Consider the following 15,667-nt stretch of genomic DNA (forward strand, 5'->3'; position numbering starts at 1 on the left):
GAGCCAGAATCCCCACTTGGGTTTGCCAAGGCTGTGCTCTTTCTCCTCTCATCTGGACGGGGATGCCGAGCACATTAATTAAAAATGGATTAAGACCGGACAACGTGTCCAGGTAAGTGGTGTTTATGAAGCGCGGTATCAGCTCACCAGGAGGAAACATGTCTGTGAATTAGAGGATTCAGAGAAGGCTTTGTAGATGAAGGAAAAACCGTGTTAGTCTGAGAATAATGACAACGGTCATGGCCACAGACACGGCAAGAACTAGCATCTGTCGGCGAGTTGCCGCGTGCAGGTAGTCTTGAGTGTTTTACAGGTGCCGACTCATTTAATCTGCATTACAATTACGAGGTGAGGCAGCGCTGTTGTCCCGTTCCAAGGGTCCCAAGACGAGTCCCAGAATGGCCAAGCTGCTACCCAAGGCCACGCATCACGGACAAAGCAATGATAGCTTTCCTCTTAAAGTCCAATTGAGCCTCTACCTTCAAAGATGAAGCATGTTCCCCATTGATATAATTGAGTGAAATTTGCTTTGTTATTTGCAAAGCCATTCATCTGAAATGAAAGCACGTCTTCAAATCTCTTCCAAACGTGCAAGCCCCAAATCCTGATGACCTAAGTCCCACACACATCTTCAGCTGGGGGAAAATATGGCCATGGTCTTATGCTCCAAGGCTGGAAGTCATCTTGAACTGCCCGTGTCCATGGAGAGCTTCATCACAGATTTTGAGGTTTGACATTAGTGGAGACATGTTTGGAGAATCTGCAGTGGACATCCACAGAAAACCAAACGGGGACTTAAAATCTAGAGAGTCAAAATACACTTTGTCTCCGTGGTTTATCTCTTTCTCACAGAGAAAGGAGGTGGAAGGTAATAAAAGCCAGAGAGGCAAGAAGACCCCTACAGGTGACAGGTTATCCCCTGTCCTGGGACTTCTCCATCTGCACCCCCTCCCACCCTGCACCCCTGGGAGCCTCTGAAGGCATCCTGGGCTCCTGCTCTCTTAATCCCGTCATCTAAGGAGCTCTGGCTGCCACACCTTGCAGATTCTGTCTCCCCGATGCGCTTGCAGCTGCTGGACCCTCTACTCTTGCTGCTCTTACTAAAAGCCTCCGTTCATTTCCTGGTCAGCCCTCCTTGCCTCCACCTCCAATTTGAATGCATTCACAGTGTTGTCACCCAAGGACATACAAACTCTGAATTTGTCACTACCTCTCTCAGAAACATTCAATGGCTCCCCACTCCTTTCCAATAAAACACCATCTTCTCAGCCTGACATTCAAGGCCTTCCATGGTTTAGCTCAAACCCTGTATTCAATCAGTGTCTCTTTTCCTTTGATGTTATCTCCCAAATCAAACCGGCTAACTCTTTCCCCTACATCCATCTAAATGATGCTTAGCTTTCTGCTAATCATAAACATGTGATAGTGTATGTTCATGATAGATAATTGATAAAATACAGAAGAATAAAGAAAAAATTAAAATATCCTGCAGTCTAAATACCTGGATATAATCCCTCAGATATAATAATTATGTTGGACTCTTTTTCTTTTTTTAAAGAGTTTATTTATTTATTTGATAGAGAGAGAGCGAGAGAGCACAAACAGGTGGAGCAGCAGAGGGAAAGGGATAAGCAGACTCCCAGCTGACCGGGGAGCCTGATGTGGGGCTCAATCCCAGGACCCTGAGATCATGACCTGAGCTGAAGGCAGACGCTTAACCGACTGAGCCACCCAGGCACCCCGGATTCTTTTTCTGTAGTGTGTATAATATAAAATAGATGCGATAAACATATACAACAAACCTGAGATCACTATGGAAAAACAATTATGTATTCTATTTTTTCCCCTGAGCAACAGAGTGTGAGCATTTTCTCATCTCCTTAAATATCCTTAAAATCCTAAATTAAAGGAGTTATTTTAGAACAGTGCCTGGGACATAGCAGGTGTGCAATAAATGTTAGAATGCTAAGCTCTCATCATTAATATTAGCTTTTATTATCCTCAGAAAACGTAATGCTTAATAACTGTATAATATTTGATTATATAGATATTCAGCAATTAGTTTGAAATATCCCTTGTGGTTAAACATTTAGTCTGTTCTGAATTTTATGCTACCATAGACAACTCGGCAATGACTATTCACATGTGCATGCACATGTCTGCGCGTGTACTGTGTATGTATTTGTGTGTGTGCATATCTGCACAAGTGTGTCTATGCATGTGTTTGTGTATGTAGGCGCACGCGCATATGTGTCTGATGTCTGCTTAACATCTTGGAAGCGTTTCCTATTGCCAATAAATTTTCTAATTCTTTCTCCTTAAACTGTTCTGAGTTTATTTTCTGTCATTGCAACCTAAAGGAATCTTGACATAATACATTTGGGCAAAATCTCACATTTCAGAGTGGGCAGGGATACTCTCTTAGTGTAGCTGGCGGGCCTGCTTTTCGGCCAGGCTCTAAGGGCTCTGCACAACACCCCCCCACCCAGTATGTCAGGGTCGCAGGGACCCCGGGTTGGGTCCCAAGTGATGAGGCTGGGCGGAGGAGAGGGCAGAGCTGCCTCCTGGCGTGAGAGCAGAGTCCTCAGGAAGAAAACTGTGGCCACAAATGTGAGGATGTGGGTAGAATGCACAAGGGCTTCTCTCTCTGTCAGAGGTCATGAGGATGTGGTTTTGGAAGGTGAGGCCTGGAAGCGTGGGGAAAATTGAGTGTTTGCTTTCAACCAAGTCCACGGGTAGGGAGAGAGTGGATAAGAGTGCTGAGCCAATTGAGAAAGCCCACCAAGGGTTTCCAGTATGTTCATCTTGCCATCTTTTGCCTGCATTGTTCTCATTTGGCCAATTTGATAAATATAAATTGGCATGTCTTTATAATTCCATTTTTATCCCCTTTATTAACAATGACGTTGAGTTTTCTTGATATATACATGTTGTCTCTTTGTGTTTCTTCACTGCAGACAGAACCGGCTACCTAATTTGCAGGGTTTGGTGCAAAATGAAAGTGGGAATTCCCCTTGTTCAAAAAGCATTAAGAATTTCAAGATGGTGACAGCGAGGCATGAAACCAAGTACAGGACCCTTCTAGACACAGAGCCCTTTCTGACCACCTGGGCCTCACAGCCATGAAGCTGGCCCCGCCTGCAGATTGTATTCTTAATGTTTTTGACCTTTTTTATATAAGTGTTCCTTTTTTTCTTCTTGATTTTTCCAAGCTCTTTATATAGCAAGTATACTGGTATTTTGTCACATTTGTTGCAAAAGTCATTTATCCCATTAACGTGTGATTTACAAGAATGTGATACATCCCGGGCGCCTGGGTGGCTCAGTCGGTTAAGCGACTGCCTTCGGCTCAGGTCATGATCCTGGAGTCCCGGGATCGAGTCCTGCATCGGGCTCCTCGCTCGGCGGGGAGTCTGCTTCTCCCTCTGACCCTCTCCCCTCCTGTACCCTCTATCTCATTCTCTCTCTCTCAAATAAATAAATAAAATCTTTAAAAAAAAAAAAAAGAATGTGATACATCCCAAGGGGATATTTCATCCTTGCATGGGGGCTGTGAAATCTCTATTTTGCTCCAGTTCTACTCTCCAATAAAAGGTTACCTCAGCCCTGGGGGTCAGCTCCCTGGTCACTGTGTTTGATCATGCTGTTCCCTCTCTCTACCTGCAATGCCTTTTTCCTACAGATTCATCCTGTGTTATCTCACCACCCTTCAAGGCCTGAGTCTGATGGCATCTTGTGCAGGAAGCATCCCTGATACTTTGACCTGAAAATCACCCCCTCCCCATAATCCTCTTCTGGATTCCTCTCTTAAGTGGCTCCCTGCTTCCAATCATGCATTATTCTTACACAAGCATGGCTTCAGCCCCCTGGAGAAATGAGCTCCTCGATGGCAAGGACCCTGTACTATTCATTGCTCATCCCACATGTCTTGCTAGTCGTATATTTTGTCACTGATAATTGACATTTATCGGGCACCTACTATGAGCCAAGCACTCTTCAAAAGATTTATCGGCATAGCTAACCGTTCTGAGTGCTTCTAGGAGAGCAGACAAACCTGGATGCTAATCAAAATTAGGGCTTATCCTGTTCTGACCTGCAATGCTGTTTTATCTCCTCCTAGCCCATTCTCAGGTGAGTCCCAAAGTGCTCAGTAAATGTTAGGTCTCATCATCATCATCATCATCATCATCATCATCATCACCGTTGACACTTATCGGGCTCTCAGCAGGAGGCAGGGAAGCCCTTGGTTCATTTAATCCTGGAAACAAATATATAAAGTAGAGAGTTTTACTAACCCCATCGTACGGATGCGAGGCTTAGGGCTCTGGCGTTAAGTGGTGACATTAGGCTATGGACCCAGGCCATCAGCCTCCACTGGTCTCCAAAGTGCCATCACTGGGACTTCCTTTCATCTTGAGCAAGAAAGGAAGCTGCCAAGTGGTCAGAACAAAAGTGATGACTTTGCGTTCTGTGGACAGTGGTGATACGAGAAATTGTTGTTCCTCTTGTGTGTTTCACTGCTGTGGGCTCATTTAGACTCTACGTGTGGTTGTACCGGATGTCTGCTGGGTGAAGCAGAGCCCAGAAGGAATCACAAGGCTGCTTCCCAAAATGCAAAGTTCAGACAAGACTTCGAGGGCTTGCAAACCCAGACCACGGTCCACTGCCATAAGAACACATGACAGTTATTTAAACAATTAGCTAATATTTATTGAGCTTCCTGGAAGTTGGGCACAAAGTGTTTTAAACAGATGAGGCTCTAGGGGGGTCCCAGAAATCAAGAGTCCTGAAATCCAGGAGCTCAGAACTTAGGGCAGAAAGAGTCACATCAACAGAGAGGTACAATTCAACCAAAGAGAAGCAATGACAGAGGTGAGGTCTCTGGGTTACTGAAACCCAGACGTGGAGTCCTAAGGAGGAGACTGAGCTGGAGGGGTAGATCAGGAAAGATTCTGAGTCCAGAATTATTTCTACATACTACTTCCATGGTCAAACCCAGATACTTCTCAACTCAGTCACTCATGAGCCAGAGAAGCTCTCCTGGAATTATTCATTCTCTCCTTGGGCTTGAGAGCCTTCCCTCTCATCTCTCACTGAGCCAGCTGTTCATCCATCCATTAAGGAATCAACCCACTTACTCATTTATCCAGCCATCTAGCGACCCATCCAGACACTCATTGATCTCATTGCTCATCCGCTCCTTCATTGATTTGTGACTCCCCACTGTAGCAGAAATTGATTTTGACACCAGGGAAAATGTATAACCAAAATTAACATTTAAACAAAACGAATTCCAGAAATAAAAAGTTCCTGTCTGCCCCTGATATATATGTTACAACTCTCATTTTGCACCACTTGATCCAGCAAATTAAGACTAACATGATTTGTAGACACTGTAGCTAAATCAAGTTGGGGAACTGCTGGTCCAGTGAATGCTTTGATGGAATGACCTCCAAAATACTGTGTATTTCTAAGCCCCAAACTCACTCCCTCTCATCTGCTTTGTAGCTCTTGGGCACCTATTGTTTAAGCCTGCAGGGCCCTTTATATAATGACCAGCCCACTAAAATGTCATTTTTTAGAAATTACTGTCATTCAAAACCAAAACAGACTGACAAGACTCACCAAGGTATGAATCCTTAACATGAGGTAAAACAATGCTTTAGATAAGATATCATCAAATAAATAAAAGTATCTTAAAGATCATGTCTCTCTTGCCCTTACATTCATTTTGACATACCCTGATATTAAGCCGGTTTCCTGTAACTTAATAAAGGAAGAAAAGGTTCAAACATTTCTGATACTCCGTCTCAACATAAAATGAGGGAAAAAAAAGAGCAAAGTGTCTTATCATCCTCTTTTAATTGATATCTCGTCCTTCGCGTAAATTACATGTCAGACAAACTGTCTATTTTAAGAAGAATATTGATATTTTATTCCCATCACTTTTTTTCCCGTGGAAGGAATGAAACATTAAAACGGTGATTATATATGAATCACACCTTATACATTGGAGGTACAATATAATTAGAAAAATAATTTTACCACCTGTAATACCATCTTGCAAAACAGATCCGTTCTTACACTAGAAGCCGTGTTTAACACACATAATTCGACTAGATGGTTTGTGAGAGATGCAGAAGGAAATCGTCTCCGAGAAATCCCTTCCCCGCGGTACCTGCGTGGGGAGAACAGTCTCTGTTTCCACGGGCACAGAGGGTTCACCGGGACAGGAGAGGATGCGTCCCCTGAGACATCCGAGCAAGATTCCCCGGGGCCGCTGGAACCAAGGTGAGGGCTAAGCACGGATGGGACAACAAGGGCTGTAGCAACCCTGATGAGCTGCGGACTGGGACGCTTGGTCAGGATGTGGACTCGCGTCCATCTCTGCAGCCACACCGGAGGGCAACGGGACCCTCTGCAAGAGAAGCAGCTGGGAAATGGAGCAGAGGTTCTGCATGTGTTTGGCTTAGGCAACAAGAGGGTGGCAGTCAGGAGATGAGGTCACCTGGTGCCAGGGAAGTCACCGCAGCCTAAGCACCCGGGAGGCCGGCCCCGTGTGCTACTCTTGCGCCCACACCTGCCCATCACTTCTGCACCCAACCCACATGTCCTGTTCCCAAGGAGCTTTTTCCAAAAGTGGTGGGCGCCATCCATCTGAGTGACTCTGGCAGACCCCAGTTGGGCACTAAGGACGGTCTGGCTTTATTACATTTGGTTATGCAAACATTACCCATGGGTTGCACCTCACCCCTACTCCACAGCAAGTTTCCTGAGCATGGTGGTGTATAGGAGAAGGTCTGACCCTGACCATGTGGGGTATAGGGGAAGGTCTGACCCTGACCATGTGGGGTATAGGGGAAGGTCTGACCCTGACCATGTGGGGTATAGGGGAAGGTCTGACCCTGACCATGTGGGGTATAGGGGAAGGTCTGACCCTGACCATGTGGGGTATAGGGGAAGGTCTGACCCTGACCATGTGGGGTATAGGGGAAGATTTGACCCTGACCATGTGGAGTTTAGGGGAAGGTTTTAGAGTCTGAACAACAAAGTGTCAATCGATGCTTCTCATTTTGGGGTGACTTGAGGCCAGCTCCTGTCTCTACCTGCCTGAGTTTCCACCTCCTTACACAATAGGGATCACGGTTCCATAGAATGTGCCTCTGAGGGTTGCTGCAGGAATCAAGTGAGCATGAGCCACTCAAAACCCGCAGTATGGCGACTGGCATATCAGTTTGTTTATTGTGTGTCTATTTTTACTTTTTTACTTTTCATTCCTGAATCCCCAGCACCCAACACAATGCCTTGCATAATGAAGGTAAGCAACAAATGTTTGTTGAATTTAGTTGACTAGAGATTGGATTCAATTGCAAAACTCTTGAAAAACAGGAAATCCACACTTTTTTTCATTCAGATTTGACATCCCCTGTCAAAAGACAGGCTTATTGTGTTTCAACAAATGCATATGAAACCCTACTAGGTGTCCTGTGGTTGCTGGGGACACAGAGATAAAGCAGCCCTCAGCCTATGGGTCATGATTTGGTGGGGAAGGAAGACATCCTAGTAAATAAATGGGCTTCCTGCATTGGAAGTGCCAAGGAGGAGGTCTTACTAGGGCAGGCAGGGCATAAAGGGGGCAGGAGTCAATCCCCCTAAAAACTAAAATTCTTTCCGTGGTGCACAAGAACCCCCCCACCCTGCCAGCCCCTCCCCCACTACCTCTGGGACTTCATCTCCTACCATCCTAACCTTTCCGCACCATGTCCCCCGCCCCCCACTGGCCTCCTTGCTGGTCCTCAAGCACACCAAACAAGGGTACCTCAGGGCCTTTGCATTTGCTATTCTCTCTGCTTGATGCTCTTTCCTTCATACCTACATGACTCGCCTGCCGTGATGGTTAACTTTATGTGTCAACTTGACTGGGTCACAGGGTGCCCAGATATTTGGTCAAACATTATTCTGAGTGTGGCTTTGAGTGTGTTTCTAGATGAGATTAACCCTTGAATCAGTAGACTGAGTAAAGCAGACTGCCTTCCCTAATGTGGGTGGGCCTCATCCAATCAGTTGAAGGCCTGGAGAGAACAAAAGGCTGAGTAAGAGGGGCTCTTCCTACCTGACGCCTTGGAGCAGAACACTGGATTTTTTTTCCTGTCTTCAGACTTGGAACTGAAACATCAACTCTTACTGGGTTGTGAGCTTGTCTGCTTCTGGACTTGACCTTACACTTGGTTCTCAGGCCTTCAGACAGTGATGGGGACTATGCCGTCGCTTCTCCTGGATCTCTTGCTTGTCAATTGCAGATGTTGGGACTTGTCAACATCCATAATTGTGTGAGCCAATTCCTTATAATAAATTATATATATGTATATATATGGGGCGCCTGGGTGGCTAATTTGGTTAAGCATCTGCCTTCGGCTCAGGTCATGATCTCAGGGTCCTGGGATCGAGTCCCGCATCGGGCTTCCTGCTCAGCGAGGAGTCTGCTTCTCCCTCTGCCTCTGCACCTCACCACCCACCCTCTGTCGTTCTCTCTCAAATAAATAAATAAAAATCTTTAAAAAATTGTACACACACACACACACACACACACACACACATATATATATCCTGTTTCTCTGGAGAATCCTGACAAATACACCCCCTCACTTCACTTAGGTCTCTGTTCAGTCTTCCCTGCTAAGCTCATCCAAAACACCAGCTCCTCCTACAATCCACCACGTGCCTGTTCTTTCCCTTCATACATGACGCATTCCAGCATCACATAACACATGTACTTGTTTATCTGTGATCGTCTGGTGCCCTTACTGGAGTATCAAGCCCAGGAGAGCAAGGGCTTTGGCTCTTTGCTCATTAATATATTCCAGGTGTCTGTGACAGTGCCAGACGTTCATAAATGTTTGATGAATGAATGAATGAATGATGAATAATGAATGGTGTAGTGGGAGCCAGGATCTGAAACTTCTGTCATCAGGGGGTTCAACAGGAGGCCAGAGGGAAAGGGGATGGATCCGTTTCTTCCTGGTCCCACGTTTCAAAGAAGGAAATAAAGTTTGCCAAACAAAACAGATTCTTCAGCAATGAAATGGGTTGTGGAGTTCGGGGCTATTTCTTTTTTCTTTCTCTAGGAAGCTATAAGGAGAGCTCTGTTTATCTTGTTCCCGCGCACTGTAAGGGGTAGGCTGTAAATAGGAAAGAAGACATAAAGCTGATGAGTGCTAACCCTCTCTTCCCCACCGAGGCTTCTGCTCAGGCCTACTTAGCATTTCAATCTATATAAACTCAATGGGCCATATAACCCTCTTTTATATACACTCACCAATTAACATTATTCTTTAATAGGAAGAAGTTTAGGGGATTTTTTTAAAAGTTGGATCCAAAGTAACATGCTTAATCACGAAAACCCAATGCTAATGAGTGCAGTGGGACTGAAGGCAGTTTGGGAAGTTACACTCAGCACTTTTATGTGTGTTTCTCGGCGACCTTACAGATGCCTGCAAAAGAGCCTCCATTTGAGGCATTTAAGGCCTTCCCTGATCGAACCCTCAGCTATCTTTTCCACCCTGCCCCTCCTCCATCTCTCTGGGCTTTCTGCACTCCAGCCACACGGAAACGCTCAGATCCTTCCACCCACTCCTCAGTGACATGCCTCTGTGATTGTGTTGACACTGTCCCTTGTGCCGGAGGGTTCAACCCCGCTCTCTCACGCCACTGACACGTAACCTTTCAATATCCAGATTCCACATGGACATCAGATCCTATTTCAGTCCTCCAAGCTCCCCCCACGTGACTCTGGTGCTGCACTGTACCTTCCCCTCTGTTTTCACCATAATTTCTTTTTCCAGGTCAGCCTTCCTATATGCCGTGGAATGGTATCACTGGCCTGCCCAGCGGGAAACCCCTTCACCCAGTAAGAGCCCTCAGCTTCCACTTCAAGATTCAAGGGTCCTGGGCGTGGATCCCCACACTCTAAGCCTCTCAGCATTCAGTTCCCTGGTCTCAGTGATTGGTTCAGGGATGGGCATGTGACCTGGGCTGGTCCAATCAGAGGGAGGCTGAGAATTATTGCGGACAGTCCTGGGACAGAAGTTTTTGGGGGGGGTCTTGACTTGAAACTGGAAGTGGGAGGCAAGACCTGCTAGCAGTATTTTTCTACCACCAGGGCAAAAGAAGAACCAGCAGTGAAGCCACAGAGCCCAGCGACTGAGCAACAATCCAAGTCAAGCCCTGCCTACAACAGTCAGTGCCTGAAATCATGCATGCCTGCTGCCAGACCTGCCCTTGAACTTCTCAGTTAAGTCAGAAGAACTTGATGTCATTTGCAACAGAAATTGCCCACTGAGATACCCAACGCCCCTAACCGTGAGATAGAAGCTTCCAGAAGAAGGCTCTGTATCCACATGACCCTTGCACCTTCCCTAGTCATTCCAGACAAAGCCTTGCACCTAGTAAGTGCTCATTTAATGTGGTTGGATGTACTCAGTGACATGAAAAAAAAAAAAAAAACTGTTTTATTACTTGGCTGTACTCACTAGACTAAAATGCCCAAGCTTTTATTTGATGTAATTATGATCTAGCACCTTCAAGCAATTCCGTGTATGAAAAGTTCTGGTGGGGACATTTGTCTTCATTTAAGTGTTTCCACGGGAGAAAAATGTTCAAATGCATTAATGCTTTTGTGTTGAATATGAGATGAAACTCCTAAAGACTAATTTTCCAGATTACTTATTTTATATTTAGTGCCATTAATTCCACATGTGTGAAAAACATATAATTATACCCACACTATTAGTACTGAATAAAATTCTGTATTATTCAAGTGTAGTAATAGATAAATTGGCACTAGACTCATGTACACAAATGAGGCTTTTGAACTTTAGTGTGATTTCAATTATCTTACTTTAGCATCAAAAGTGCTCAGCAAAATGCCTAGATTCTGCATTTGCTAAATATTTCTCCACCTCTACCCTTACTCCAGTAAAACATCCACACGATATATTTCTGTTGGACATAGGACTCCCTGCAGCCTATGAAAAGTATGCAGTATTCAGTAAAAGGATAGGAGTAGAGAGTCCCGTTCGCAAACACTGGGAAGTTCCCAGTATTTGAGATGCTCCTTGAAAAAAGAACTGTGTAATCAAATGAATTTTGATGGCGCTACATCTGACACCCCCTCTTGAATTCTCAAGAGGCATGTTTAAGGCTCTGAGAAGTCCTGCAGTGAAGAAGCCCGCGGAATCCTGTTTCAGGCAGCATCCCTCATGCTTTCCTGAGTACGGGTCCCCTTTTTGCTCAATACCTATCATCTCTGGGAGATGTTGCCGTATAACAATGTTAGCTGGACACTGGTCTTACCTGCCCGCTTGCAACTCAGAGGAGCTGCCCTAACCTTACCCCTTCTGGTCTGATTCCTCAAATGAACAAGAATTTTTTAAATTGATGAATAAATAAATAATATAATAATAAATAATAAAATAATAAAATAAAATGAATAATTTTTAAATTATTATTATTATTATTTTTGGTGTTCGTTTAAGGAGCAAAGGAGGAATCTCCAGTCTGCTCCATAGAATAGAGTTTCTCATTTATTTTCTTTTTCTTCAGACAAACAGAGAAAGGACTGTTTTTTGAGTACTCCCAGTGCACCAGTGAATATCCTGAATCACATGTCAGCTGGGCCACCCCAGCCCTCTACCTGCTTGAGACCCTACCCTGTGACGTCTGCAGATCCCAGGCAGGTGCTGCACTGTCTTCTCTTCACTATGACGTAAAACACACCGACCGCAGCCGGCACCCATGATGGTGATGACATGAGCCCGCGTTTGGTTGTACCAAAGGTCAAGTCCTTACTGAATCGGAACACTTACTAACATCAGGGCCAGCAAGGTGACAGTGGTGAGGATCATGGGGGTGGGGGAGGCAGTGCTGCGTGAAATTCGGGGGAGGGAAGCTCACACTTATCCGGGGGCAGCCAGGAAGGCTTTCCACACAACGTGACCTTCATTCAACCTGAGTCCCAGTGGAAATGTAGGATTCAGCTATTCCTTTAAGAAAGGGGTTTGAGGAGGAGCCCCCCACCGTGGAAGAAAGGGGCCTGGTAAATGACCTGACCCCGCTATGCCGTCGCTTCTTGATTTGTGAAATCGGAAGGTTGGTGACTGCTTCAAACCCTGCTTGGCGCAAGCCTGGGCTTCAGTAAATGTATTTGCCATTGACATCATTGTCATTCTTACTCTTGTTGCTGTGATAGAGTCTAATTTGGCCAGAATGTCAAGTTCCTAAAAGGTGCTGGTAAGGAATAACTGGGGGGAAAAAAGCAAACCGAGCTCAGAGGGGGAAAGCGTGATAGATAAGGTGGCATTGTGAGTAAGTGGGGAGCCTCCGTGCTGGACAAGATTTTTGACTCTGTGTTCCTAGCAGGCTCTCGATAGCCCTGGAATGAATGGATGAGCTGCCACGGACGTCTGGGCACCCTCCTCTGGGTTAAGAAGCTGGGTCAGGGCACACACATCTGCATGGATGCCGTTTACAGAGAACTGAGGCAGGATGGGAAAGCGGGGAGGTGATCACACCTTGGGTGAATGTTCCTTGCTGGGCAGAGGAGAGAGCACATTTCTCGGGGAAAGTTCAGTTTCCACTGAATTCCCTGACCAGGTCCTCACATGCTTTATTTCCCTCTGGAGAGGAATCCCACTGATGTTTGTGCAGAGACATCCATGAGTCTGCACCTGGAAAGCCTCTTCCAGCTCAGAGGCCCCAGTGACTCATCTGTCCCTGAACTGGCCCCTTTTGCCCTTCCTCTGTGGGCCAACCACCTCTTGCTCAGCAGTCGATCCTGGAGAACATTCCCTGGAGAATTTTCGGATGAAGCCTCTGAGACATGCAATGATGTCCGCTCCCTCTGCCTCATTCCCTGTTGCTGCTTCCCAAACCTCTGCCCTGTCCTGGGTGTGTATCAGCTCGGAGCGACAGACAGCAGTTTAATGGTGTTCTGGGGTGGAAAAGAAAGACACAAAACAAAGCAAGCTGGAACGATTCCTAAACCAAGAATTTGATAGAAGGTACCAGAGATCAAGGCATAGCATTAAAATTCTACAATGTGCCCCGATCAGAAGCCTGAAGGATAAAAGTGGCCCTTCCAGAACACCATGGATTGGCAATTGAGTCTATGACAGAATGGAGTAGGGGTGGCTTATCCTGAACAATGATGGAAAAGAAAATATACCAATGTTCTTCCATCTCCCATTTACAGATAAATTTAGATACATAAAAGCTCAACTGAGATGTAAAAGTTTATGAAAATCATTCAAAAGCTTTTCATGCATTCACTTACTCACGAAATATTTATACCAGGCCAAATACTTGTTCCAAGCACCGTAACCCCCCGTGGTGTTCTTACCCATCTTTGTGTCGCGCTGGAACGGTGGGCGGGGGGTGCAGGAGAAGGTGGCTCATGTAGCAATCACCAGTGATGATTCAGAATGTCAAATGTTACTTCCACGCTCTAGGACTGGCTCTTCTCTTGAAAGAATATTGGAAAAGTGAGATGTCACTCCTTATGAACACAGATTTCAAAATCCAGGAAATGGGGTGGGGGGAGTCAAGAGGCCCCAGGTACTCTTTCTGGAGCCTCCTTTTTCCCTTCAGTGGATTTCTTACCCACCATCCCAGGGGCCCCTAGGCACACTGTCTGCTCTCTAGTGCTTTGGACAAAGCATGAATACAAAGCTTCCAGAAGGTTCTATCAGAATTGAAACAAGTTAGGATTTTCCACACATTTTGCTAATCACTAAAGGATAGCAGCTAGAAAATAAATACAGATAATGCAAGAAGCATAAATTTAGCCCAGCAGGCAGAGGCCAGCCCTCTGACCCCACCACCCTCGGAGCTCCATAGTCTGCCCATTGCTCACTCTGTCAGAGGAGGAACCACATTCTGGCACCAATTCATAGTTACCCTGCCTTGGCTTCTTGCTTCCTGGCTCTGTGCCTGGTTTCATTGTTGTGGGGGCTGCCAGACAAGAAATCCGCCACCCAGGAGCTGCTCCCCTATTTCTCTTCACGGATGTATGAGTTCCCTATGGCTACTGTAACAAATTACCACACACTTAGCGGCTTTGGACAACACAAGTTGATTATCTTACCACTCTGGAGGTCAGAAGTCCATAATGAGTCTTACCGGGCTTCTACCAAGGTACTCACAGCATTGCATTCCTTCTGGAAGCTCTCAGGGCAAGTCTGTTCCTGGCCTTTTCCAGCTGCTAGAGGCTGCCGGCATTCTTCACTTGTACCACTAAAGATGTCTGCTTGGAGTATCACACATCCTTCCCTGACTCTCACCCTCCTGCCTCGCTCTTCTAAGGACACCTGTGACGACACTGGGCCCACCAGATAATCCAAGGCCATAGCCCCATTTCGGGGTCCTTACCTTTAATATCATCTACAAATTTCCTTTTGTCATGTGAGGTAACCTATTCAGAGGTTTTGGGAATTAGGGCAGACATCGTGGGGAGGCATGTTTCTGCTGGCCACAAGGGACAAAGCCCGAAAGGAGACACCATTGGTTATGGACTGAATGTTTGTGTCCCCCTGGAATTCATACGTTGGAACATCCCCCCCCACCCCCACCGCCCCGCACTAACTGCGATGGTGTTAGGAGGTGGGGCCTTTGGGAGGTGATAAGATTCGATGAGGTGGGAGTCGGGAGTCATCAGAGAGCTTGCTTCTCTCCTCTGCTCTCCTCCACGTGAAGATACAACCAGAAGTCAGCCGTATGGAACCCGGAGGGAGTTCCTCACCAGAACTCAACCATGCTGTCACTTCTAGCCTCCAGAAGTGCGAGAAATAAATTTATGTTGTTTATAAAGCACTCGGTCTATGATACTTTTTCATAACAGCCTGGATGGACGGACACCATTTACGCTCCTAGAAGGTCCCCCCCTTCTGCTTTCGGTCCGTCAGGCAGACCTTGCCTTGCTGTGAACGCGCTTCTCAACTTCCTAGCACATCACAAGACCCCTTGTCCTTGGGCAAAGTCATTTGACGAGTTCTCACCAGAGTTGTAAGCAAAATAATATGCATCACTTCCTGGCCAAAGCATTGAGTTGAGGTGCAAGACCTTCCAGAACTCTCTTATGTCTCTTATCCGGTATTCAAATGAGCAGAGCCCCACACAGACGGTGGTGGATATGCGGTGGGAATCAGCCTGCTCTATAAAAGATAAGATGCCAGGCACACCTGGGTGGCTCAATCAGTTAAGCAGCTGCCTTCAGTTCAGGTCATGATCCCAGGGTCCTGGGATCGAGTCCCACATCAGGGTTCTTGCTCAGAGGGGAGCCTGCTTCTCCCTCTGCCATTCCCCCTGCTTGTGCTCTCTCTCTCTCTCTGACAAATAAATAAATAAAATATTTTTTAAAAAAAGACAAGGGGCGCCTGGGTGGCTCAGTTGTTTAAATGGCTGCTTTCGGCTCAGGTCATGATCCTGGAGTCCCGGGCATCGGGCTCCCTGCTCAGCAGGGAGTCTGCTTCTGCCTCTGACCCTCCCCCCGTCATGTGCGCGCTCTCTCTCTCTCTCAAATAAATAAAATCTTTAAAAAAATAAAAAAATTTAAAAAAGGCAAGATACCCAGTTAAATTTAAATTTCACATAAACACACCATTTTAAATATTGC

The sequence above is a fragment of the Eumetopias jubatus genome, unplaced genomic scaffold (assembly GCF_037043125.1).
Source record: "Eumetopias jubatus isolate StellerSeaLion01/CBP00866 unplaced genomic scaffold, mEumJub1_p1.0 scaffold_7, whole genome shotgun sequence".
Classification (NCBI taxonomy): Eukaryota; Metazoa; Chordata; class Mammalia; order Carnivora; family Otariidae; genus Eumetopias; species Eumetopias jubatus.